Raw genomic sequence first — 11417 nt, 5'->3', positions numbered from 1 at the left:
AGTTATGATGTTCGGACACACCATCACACTATGGTGTTCCAGGATGTATTAGTTGTGAAACAATTTCCACAATGTCTTAATTCTATGCCAAACTCGTAATTCAGATATTCATCTCTATGATCATATCATAGATATCTTATCCTCTTGTCACGACGATCTTTCAACTTCACCCTGAAATTACTTGAACCTTTCAATAATTCAGACTCGTGATTCATCAAGTAAATATACTCAACATCTACTCAAATCATCTGTGAAGTAAGAACATAACGATATCCACTACACGCCTCAGCACTCATTGGACTGCACACATCAAAATGTATTACTTCCAACAAGTTGCTTTCTAGTTCCATTTTACTGAAAACGAGGCTTTCAGTCATCTTGCCCATGTGGTATGATTTGCATGTCTCAAGTGATTCAAAATCAAGTGTGTTGAAACGGTCCATTTGCATGGAGTTTCTTCATGCATATACACCAATAGACATGGTTCGCATGTCTCAAACTTTTCAAAAATGAGTGAGCCCAAAGATCCATCAACATGGAGCTTCTTCATGCGTTTTATACCGATATGACTTACGTGGCAGTGCCACAAGTAGGTGGTACTATCATTACTATCTTATATCTTTTGGCATGAACATGTGTATCACTACGATCGAGATTCAACAAACCATTCATTTTAGGTGTAAGACCATTGAAGGTATTATTCAAATGAACAGAGTAACCATTATTCTCCTTAAATGAATAACCGTATCGCGATAGACATAATCCAATCATGTCTATGCTCAACGCAAACACCAATCTCGATGGTAGAGGGAGCGTGCGATGCTTGATCATATCAACATTGGAAACACTTCCAACACATATCGTCAGCTCACCTTTAGCTAGTATCCGTTTATTCCGTAGCTTTTATTTCGAGTTACTAACACTTAGCAAACGAACCAGTATCTAATACCCTGGTGCTACTAGGAGTACTAGTAAAGTACACATCAACACAATGTATATCCAATATACTTCTATCGACCTTTGCCAGCCTTCTCATCTACCAAGTATCTAGGGTAATTCTGCTCCAGTGGTTGTTTCCCTTATTACAGAAGCACTTAGTCTCGGGTTTGGGTTCAACCTTGGGTTTCTTCACTAGAGCTGCAACTGAATTGCCGTTTCATGAAGTATCCCTTCTTGCCCTTGCCCTTCTTGAAACTAGTGGTTTCACCAACCATCAAAAATTGATGCTCCTTCTTGATTTCTACTTTTGTGGTGTCAAACATCGCGAATATCTCAAGGATCATCATATATGCCCCCGATACATTATAGTTCATCACGAAGCTCTAGCAGCTTGGTGGTAATGACTTCGGAGAAACATCACTATCTCATTTGGAAGATCAACTCCCACTTGATTCAAATGATTGTTGTACTCAGACAATCTGAGCACAAGCTCAACAATTGAGCTTTTCTCCTTAGTTTGCAGGCTAAGAAAATCGTCGGAGGTATCATACCTCTTGACGTGGGCACGAACCTGAAATCCCAATTTCAGCCCTCGAAACATCTCATATGTTTCGTGATGTTTCAAAACGTCTTCGGTGCCTCAACTCTAAACCGTTTAACTGAACTATCACGTAATTATCAAAATGTGTATGTCAGATGTTCGCAACATCCACAGACGACGTTCGAGGTTCAGCACACTGAGCGGTGCATTAAGGACATAAGCCTTCTATGAAGCAATGAAGACAATTCTCAGTCTACGGACCTAGTCTGCATAATTGCTACTATCAACTTTCAACTAAATTTTCTCTAGGAACATATCTAAACAGTAGAACTGAAGCGCAAGCTACGACATAATTTGCGAAGACCTTTTGACTATGTTCAGGATAATTAAGTTCATCTTATGAACTCCCACTCAGATAGACATCCCTCTAGTCATCTAAGTGATTACATGATCCGAGTCAACTAGGCCGTGTCCGATCATCACGTGAGACGGACTAGTCAACATCGGTGAACATCTTCATGTTGATCGTATCTTCTATACGACTCATGCTCGACCTTTCGGTCTCTTGTGTTCCGAGGCCATGTCTGTACATGCTAGGCTCGTCAAGTCAACCTAAGTGTTTCGCGTGTGTAAATCTGTCTTACACCCGTTGTATGTGAACGTTAGAATCTATCACACCCGATCATCACGTGGTGCTTCGAAACAACGAACTGTCGCAACGGTGCACAGTTAGGGGGAACACCTTCTTGGAATTATTATGAGGGATCATCTTATTTACTACCGTCGTTCTAAGTAAACAAGATGCAAAAACATGATAAACATCACATGCAATCAAATAATAGTGACATGATATGGCCAATATCATATAGCTCCTTTGATCTCCATCTTGGGGCTCCATGATCATCTTGTCACCGACATGACACCATGATCTCCATCATCATGATCTCCATCATCGTGTCTCCATGAAGTTGCTCGCCAACTATTACTTCTACTACTATGGCTACCGGTTAGCAACAAAGTAAAGTAATTACATGGCGTTGTTCAATGACACGCAGGTCATACAATTAATAAAGACAACTCCTATGGCTCCTGCCGGTTGTCATACTCATCGACATGCAAGTCGTGATTCCTATTACAAGAACATGATCAATCTTATACATCACATATCATTCATCACATTCTTCTTGGCCATATCACATCACATAGCATACCCTGCAAAAACAAGTTAGACGTCCTCTAATTGTTGTTTGCATGTTTTACGTGGCTGCTATGGGTTTCTAGCAAGAACGTTTCTTACCTACGCAAAAACCACAACGTGATATGCCAATTGCTATTTACCCTTCATAAGGACCCTTTTCATCGAATCCGATCCGACTAAAGTGGGAGAGACAGACACCCGCTAGCCACCTTATGCAACTAGTGCATGTCAGTCGGTGGAACCAGTCTCACGTAAGAGTACGTGTAAGGTCGGTCCGGGCCGCTTCATCCCACAATGCCACCGAATCAAGATTGGACTAGTAACGGTAAGCATATTGAACAAAATCAACGCCCACAACTACTTTGTGTTCTACTCGTGCATAGAAACTACGCATAGACCTAGCTCATGATGCCACTGTTGGGGAACGTAGCATAAATTCAAAATTTTCCTACGTATCACCAAGATCTATCTATGGAGTCATCTAGCAACGATGGAGGAGTGGATCTACATACCCTTGTAGATCGCGCACGGAAGCGTTCAAGAGAACGGGGTTGATGGAGTCGTACTGGTCGTGATCCAAATCACCGATGATCCTAGCACCGAACGGACGGCACCTCCGCGTTCAACACACGTACGGAGCAGCGACGTCTCCTCCTTCTTGATCCAGCAAGGGGGAGGAGAGGTTGATGGAGATCCAGCAGCACGACGGCGTGGTGGTGGAAGTAGCGGGATTCCAACAGGGCTTCGCCAAGCGCTGCGGGAGGAGGGAGATGTGTCATGGGAGGGAGAGGGAGGCGCCAGGGCTTAGGTTCGGCTGCCCTCCCTTCCCCCCACTATATATAGGGCCAAGGGAGAGGGGGGGTGCAGCCTTGGCCCTTCCTCCAAGTAAGGGTGCGGCCAGGGAGGAGTCCATCCTCCCCAAGGCACCTAGGAGGTGCCTTCCCCCTTTAGGACTCTTTCTTTCCCTTATCTCTTGGCGCATGGGCCTCTTGGGGCTGGTGCCCTTGGCCCATATAGGCCAAGGCGCACACCCCTACAGCCCATGTGGCCCCCCGGGGCAGGTGGACCCCCTTGGTGGACCCCCGGACCCCTTTCGGCACTCCCGGTACAATACCGATAATGCGCGAAACTTTTCCGGCGACCAAAACAAGACTTCCCATATATAAATCTTTACCTCCGGACCATTCCGGAACTCCTCGTGACGTCCGGGATCTCATCCGGGACTCCGAACAACTTTCGGGTTACCGCATACTAATATCTCTATAACCCTAGCGTCACCGAACCTTAAGTGTGTAGACCCTACGGGTTCGGGAGACATGCAGACATGACCGAGATGACTCTCAGGTCAATAACCAACAGAGGGATCTGGATACCCATGTTGGATCCCACATGTTCCACGATGACCACGATGTCAAGGACTTAATCAATCCCGTATACAATTCCCTTTGTCTAGCGGTACGATACTTGCCCGAGATTCGATCGTCGGTATCCCGATACCTTGTTCAATCTCGTTACCGGCAAGTCTCTTTACTCGTTTCGTAACACATCATCCCGTGATCAACTCCTTGATCACATTGTGCACATTATGATGATGTCCTACCGAGTGGGCCCAGAGATACCTCTCCGTTTACACGGAGTGACAAATCCCAGTCTCGATTCGTGCCAACCCAACAGACACTTTCGGAGATACCTGTAGTGTACCTTTATAGCCACCCAGTTACGTTGTGACGTTTGGCACACCCAAAGCACTCCTACGGTATCCGGGAGTTGCACAATCTCATGGTCTAAGGAAATGATACTTGACATTAGAAAAGCTTTAGCATACGAACTACATGATCTTGTGCTAGGCTTAGGATTGGGTCTTTGTCCATCACATCATTCTCCCAATGATGTGATCCCGTTATCAATGACATCCAATGTCCATGGTCAGGAAACCGTAACCATCTATTGATCAACGAGCTAGTCAACTAGAGGCTTACTAGGGACATGGTGTTGTCTATGTATCCACACATGTATCTGAGTTTCCTATCAATACAATTCTAGCATGGATAATAAACGATTATCATGAACAAGGAAATATAATAATAACTAATTTATTATTGCCTCTAGGGCATATTTCCAACACTTCCCTCCTCGGCCTGGCAAAACCGTGCGGCATCCGACACGCTGCGGGGCAAATCTGCGAATGCTCCTAGAGAGCTCCGGATTCGGGTAAGTAATAGGTAATTTACTTTCACATGCTTGATTTGCATATAGAATGCCTTACCCGCCACTATCTTCTTCATCGCATCAATCTCTTGGAGGGCCTTCTGTGCTTCGGCCTTGGCACTCTTTGCACTTTCACGGGCGGTGGCAAGCTCGGACTCTCGCATCTTCAAGTCAAGCTCCAACGCCTCGTGCTTCGTCACGAGAGCGTGGAGCTCTTGCTGCACCTCGCCCACCCGTGCCTCATGCCTTTCCTGCTCGGTGCGCTCCTTGGCCGCTTCGTTTTCGGCCTTGGATAGCGCTTGCTTCAGGGTCGCCACCTCGGTCGTGGCCCCTGGCAAATTTATGATGATCCCGTCATTTTGCAATCGCATTATTTTTATATATATCCATAGACTAGGTACTACTTACCTTTGTTCTCCTCGAGCTGCCTCTTGGCAAGGCCGAGTTCTTTCTTGGACCCTTCGAGGTCGTGCTTTAGTGTAGCGACCTCCGCAGTCAGTGTGGCTGAGGCCAGCAGCGAAGCCTGCATACGCATATAGACATACTTATATTAGACTCCTGCGATGTTGTTTGATCCTCTGTTCGGCTTTTCTTTGTGAACACCAAACAGAGCATCAGGGACTACTGTCTATGCGGTAATATTTTTCCTATAAACTTACCTCAAAGCATGTTAGAAGGCTGGCACAGGCTTCAGTCAGTCTGCTCTTGGCAGACTGAACCTTCTGGACCACCGCACTCATAATAGTGCGGTGCTCTTCGTCGATGGAAGCGCTGTGAAGCGCTCCCAGCAGACTGTAGGGTGCCTCTGGATGGACAGAGGTCACCGGCACAGTCGTCTTGCCTGTTTAAGAAGGAGGCCACCTGCCCGAGTCCGGAACCACTAGGGGTTCCGGTGCGGTGTTCGGCTGAGGGCCGAACTCGGAGCCCTCTGGGGTCTTGCTCCCTCTGCTCCCAGAGTCCGGAAGGTCGCCTTGAGGCGCCTCCGAGACTGTCTCCCCTCGACCGGGTGCCTCTTGAGACAATACCTCGGCATTGTCCGTAGGGCAAGGGGAGGTGGCGGTCGGAAGTGGATCGCTATCCATATCCGATGAGCCCAGGGAGCCGTCCGACGATACGTCGATACGGGCTTGCAGAGGTTTGCATAGTCATAATTCGGCGTTAGGAGAGGCAGTGCGACAAAGGTATGCTATGAGTTATTCTGGCATCCGAATACTTACAACTTCACCAGGGGCTTGGACCTGAGCAGCTACTCATCTTCGCCTTCGGCGGCGGTGGTGGAATAGTCCGGAAGGAGAGTCCTTCCCTTCTTGGACCCTTCAGCCCCCCCCCCCCCCGGTTGGGGCGGCCTTCCTTTTTTGTCTCCCCCAACTGAAGGGGGAGCATCTTCTTCTTCCTCCTCGTCTTCGGGGGAGGAGTGTGTCGCAGAGTTATTGGACGATGAGTCCGATAACACCTGGCGTCGGGAACTCTTTCGAGTTCCCTTGGCCTTCTTGGTCTTCTCCGGCACCTTATAAGGGGCCGGAGTCAGCATCTCCGTAAGGAGAGCGTCCGCAGTGTCTTCGGGCAGAGGGGTCAGACAGTTAATCTGCCCCGACGTCTCTACCCAGTCCCGTCAAAGGGATGGAGATCAGACCCCGCACATGATTAAGCTAGGGGAAATAAAATATCCTACCGGATGTATAGAACTCACCGAATGCGCTCGGCGCTTCGCGCGTAGCCCGTGGACCTCGGTGAGGGAGGGAGGGACCTCGGCGCCCTTGAACAACACCTTCCAAACGTCCTTATGCATCGTGTCGAAGAGCTCGCTCAGAGTCTGGTGCTGGGCCGGGTCGAACTCCCACAAGTTGATGTCCCGTTGTTGGCACAGGAGGATTCGGCGGATGAGCATGACCTGTACTATGTTGACAAGCTTGAGCTTCTTGCCTGCCATATTCCGGATACATTTCTGGAGTCCGTCCAGCTCCACCGATGGACCCCAGGACAGGCCCTTCTCTTTCCAGGAAGTGAGCCGCGTGGGGATTCCGGATCGAAACTTGGGGGTGGCCACCCATTTGGCGTCACGCGGCTCGGTGATGTAGAACCATGCCGATTGCCACCCCTTTATGGTCTCCACGAAGGAACCTTCAAGCCATATAACGTTGGGCATCTTGCCCACCATGGCTCCGCCGCATTCTGCTTGTTGGCCGCCCACCACCTTCGGCTTGATATTAAAGGTCTTTAGCCACAGGCCGAAGTGGGGCCGAATGCGGAGGAAAGCCTCACACACGACGATGAACGCCGAAATGTTGAGGACGAAGTTCGGGGCCAGATCATGGAAGTCCAGCCCGTAGTAGAACATGAGACCACGGACGAATGGATGGAGGGGAAACCCCAATCCACGGAGGAAGTGGTGGAGGAAGACTACCCTCTCGTGAGGTTCAGGGGTAGGACGATCTGCCCCGCAGTGGGCAGCTAGTGCGCGATGTTCGCGGCCAAGTATCCGGCCCCGCGCAGCTTCTTGATGTGTCCCTCCGTAACGGAGGAAGCCATCCATTTGCCTCCCGCTTCGGACATAATTGGAGAAGGTTGAGGGGAAGGATGTAGGCTTGGGCGTTGGAGCTCGAGTGCGCAAGAGAGGATGAGCAAGGAGGAAGAAGGCGTGGGTAGAAAAAGGTTAAACCTTGTCCCTTTATAAGGGCGGCCGAAACTATGCGCCCCCACTAGCCTGGTGAAACTCGCTTATCCCCCAAGCGCCGTAATCGATGGCATGGTTGGGTTACCCACGCCCGTATTGATGAGAATCCCGTAATAAGGGGGACACGATCTCTGCTTTGACAAGACGTGTCAAAAAACTGCCTCGCGTTATGTGCGGGGCTAGTTAAAGGAAACGGTTCGAATAATCACCGGGCCATGGCATAATGTTGTGTTGCCAAAACAAGTCAGCAAATTAGATTTGTGGAAATATTATTCTCTCTACGGTGGTATGTGGAGCTTATTTTGCAGGGTTGGACACTATCCTTGTATTCAAATTCTTCTATGGTGTATTCGTAGGAGGAACCCGCCTTGCAATGCCGAAAACAATACTGCGCGCCGGACTCATCGTCATTGAAGCCTGGTTCAGGGGCTACTGAGGGAGTCCTGGATTAGGGGGTCTCCGGACAGTCGGACTATATCCTTTGGTCGGACTGTTGGACTATGAAGATACAAGATTGAAGACTTTGTCTTGTGTCCGGATGGGACTCTACTTGGCGTGGAAGGCAAGCTAGGCAGTACGGATATGGATATCTCCTCCTTTGTAAACACCTTGTGTAACCCTAGCCCTTTCCGGTGTCTATATAAACCGAAGGGTCTTAGTCCGTAGGACAACATACAATCATACCATATGCTAGCTTCTAGGGTTTAGCCTCTCCGATCTCGTGGTAGATCAACTCTTGTAATACTCATATCATCAAGAATAAATCAAGCAGGACGTAGGGTTTTACCTCCATCAAGAGGGCCCGAACCTGGGTAAAACATCGTGTCCCCTGCCTCCTGTTACCATCCGCCTTAGATGCACAGTTCGGGACCCCCTACCCGAGATCCGCCGGCTTTGACACCGACACTTATGGTTTTCCCCTTTTATATTCCACACTAGTTAAATCACAGTAGACTAAATTTCAAAATTGGGTCAGTCGATTTTTCAGAGCTCGCCGGAGTTCGCCGGTGCGATCGAAGGGGCTCGGGTGGGGACGGTGGTTGTGGGGGCGATGGTGGGGCCTCGTCGAGCGAAGAAAACTTGACGCGGGTGGGGGTGGGGGTGGCAGAGGAACACAGGCGGTGGGGCCGGTGGTTCGGTCGGCGGCCCGTGCGGTGTTCTGTATGGGAAGCACAGTATGTTCCTTGTCAGGAAGGGGAGCAGGGACATCTACAGTCAATAGCTGATAGAGCTGGCCTGTATGTGATCGATAGGCTTTCAATTACTAGCGGCAATACAACACCGTAATTTCCAGCCAGTTCCACTTTCCCGATTTATTTATCCTGGTTATGGTGTACCCCTGTTATGTACACTATGATTTGCCTAGTTGATGTGTGCTCTTGTTATCATGGTTTGGCAATAAACTCTCTATACAGTATATTATGAACCTATCATCTGCCAGCTATCCTTACTTCTGGAGCCTATTTTTTGTGTACTTGTGCTAGATTATATAAATGCACGCACCATATTACAGCACACATGAGCTCTCTCATCAGAATCCAGTGATAGCACACAAGTGTTTACAGGGGCGCCCCTATATTAGAATATCATCTGCATTACAAAGATAATCTCACAACTATTTATGTTTTCATGGTTCTCAGATATTATACGCAATTACAGTGAATATCAGAATCCGCGCATCAGAAGAATTTTGTGGAACATTGCAATGACTTACAAAATTGGCAGCAAGGCATTGAGTGCCATTCTGGAAGCAATGAAACTCGTACGCTCCCCACCTGTTGATTCTTGTTCAGAATATCATCCTAATGACTATTCTAACCTCGAGGAGTCAAAGGCAGATGGTCTGTCCTGTTCACCCATCAAGGTGCCTGTTCTAATTTGGCAAGGTTTTATTGATTGCGCGTATCTTGCACATGTTGTCTTGCATTTCTTCTACTTTGTTGCACCGCCATCTGCTTAGTTTACTCATCATATATGTCGAGATGCCATACCCATCCATTATCAATACATATTCCATCTATCATCATACCATGTTTTTCCACTCAAATGCTGTTCTTGTGCATCAGACATCAAAAAGGAAGAGGGTGATTGCCGAACCTGAAGGAGCACCAGAAAAGTCCTTGAAAAACGTGGTGGTGCCGGAGAAATCAGACATCACCCCACTTATATTGGTTGTACAACCAGTGACACAAAACGTAGGACCGACTCTAGCAGACTATACCCATACTTCACTGGCCACACCACTAGCCCCACCACACAGGACCTGCACTCCAGCAAAACGTATACCGATTTCATTTGCCATAGCACCAGCTGTACCACAGAAAAATCCAACTCCAGCAAAAAGTACAGCAAGTCCACTAGCCGAAGACCTATCCCAACTGCAGAGACGGCCAGTTCCTGCATATTGGAACCCCATTCCATTTATTCCCAGTTTAAAAGACAATGCTTTCAATGTTGTTAGGGACTGCGTGTATATATTCCCATCATGGGAAGATTATTGTGAAGACAAATACCATTTTCACATCTTCCTGTCCAACTTACGTGTAAGTGCTATTATTCATGGCTATTATTTTCCTGTTTTTTGCTGATTGAACACATCAATGATTTACATTACATTGTTGTAACTAGGCGAGGGTCAATCTGGATAGTCATGACGAGCAAAGCTTGCTTGTGCTTTTCAAGGAAGCATTGCAGCAGTATCGGTGTTACCTGAGGAAATCACACTTTGATGGCAAGTCTATAAACGAATTTCCGGTGAAGTCTCATGTGCTAAATTTAGAAGACATTGAATGGAAAAACCTTGTTATGCACTGGTCTCGTTCCCAGGATGAGGTACTGTCTATGAAATCACATGACAATTTGAACTTCTACTTTTCCGCATGTGCCTTACGGATCTTTTTTGCAGGAAATCTGTTCGAAGAAGAATTCCGGTTTGACAAGGACAACAAGATATCACAAATATGCTGCCCGCTGCTTTGCTCTTGTTAGTACCTGTTGTCCTGTATCACTGTACTTGCATACATACCTGGTTCATTATGTGACAGCAGTATGCATGATAGCTTGCTTATCAATTGTTCGCTCCAAATTATCTGATCTGTATGAATGGTTGCATTAGTGTAGAATATATCCAATGCCAATGTTTTTTAGCTCTGCATTGTTCTTGTAAGTACATGCTGTCCTTTATCAGTGTACTTATAATGACATGTAGTTGTTCATGTACCATCACTCTGCAGCTTATTTTCCTTTGCCCTCCATTTTCTACACATCAGATCTATATTTACTCTTACCATAAGGTTGGTACTGAAGAAGTTTAGCTGTGCATTGCTCTTGGCTGTACCTTTTGCCTGTATCGCTGCACTTACATTTATAGCTACTTGGTTATGTAGCATCACTCTTCATCTTATCTTAAATATTCTCCATTTTTCGTATATTATCACATCTATATTTACTCTTAACAAAATGTAGAATAAAGGCAATGCTTTTGAAGAAGATTCTGTGGTAAACTTCTTGAATTGCCCCCCCCCCCATCAGCATGGACAAGGCCTTTATAGAGCGTGTCTTCACCAATAATGTAAGTTTTTCCATTTCAAGCCTTCAAACTTTGTTGTATATATTTGGTTAGGCATGACTGCAACAGCTGTTTATTTTTGGTGTTTGCATCAAATTGCTTGTTTAAAGTTTATTATATGTACTTCATAAACAAAAGTTCGTCCTTTCTCAATTTAAGTTTTCAGTTGTACAACCAAGTTCCTTCTTCATACCATGTAAATTAAACTATACAGAGCAAGTGATCTTCTTTTGCACTGCATGTATGCTTCTGTTCTTCATTTGTAATCCAGTGGTGTGGTGAACCTACC

This window comes from Triticum urartu, chromosome 4A, assembly GCF_056163025.1.
Source record: "Triticum urartu cultivar PI428250 chromosome 4A, HENAU_Tu73, whole genome shotgun sequence".
Classification (NCBI taxonomy): domain Eukaryota; kingdom Viridiplantae; phylum Streptophyta; class Magnoliopsida; order Poales; family Poaceae; genus Triticum; species Triticum urartu.
This window is presented reverse-complemented; position numbering follows the sequence as displayed.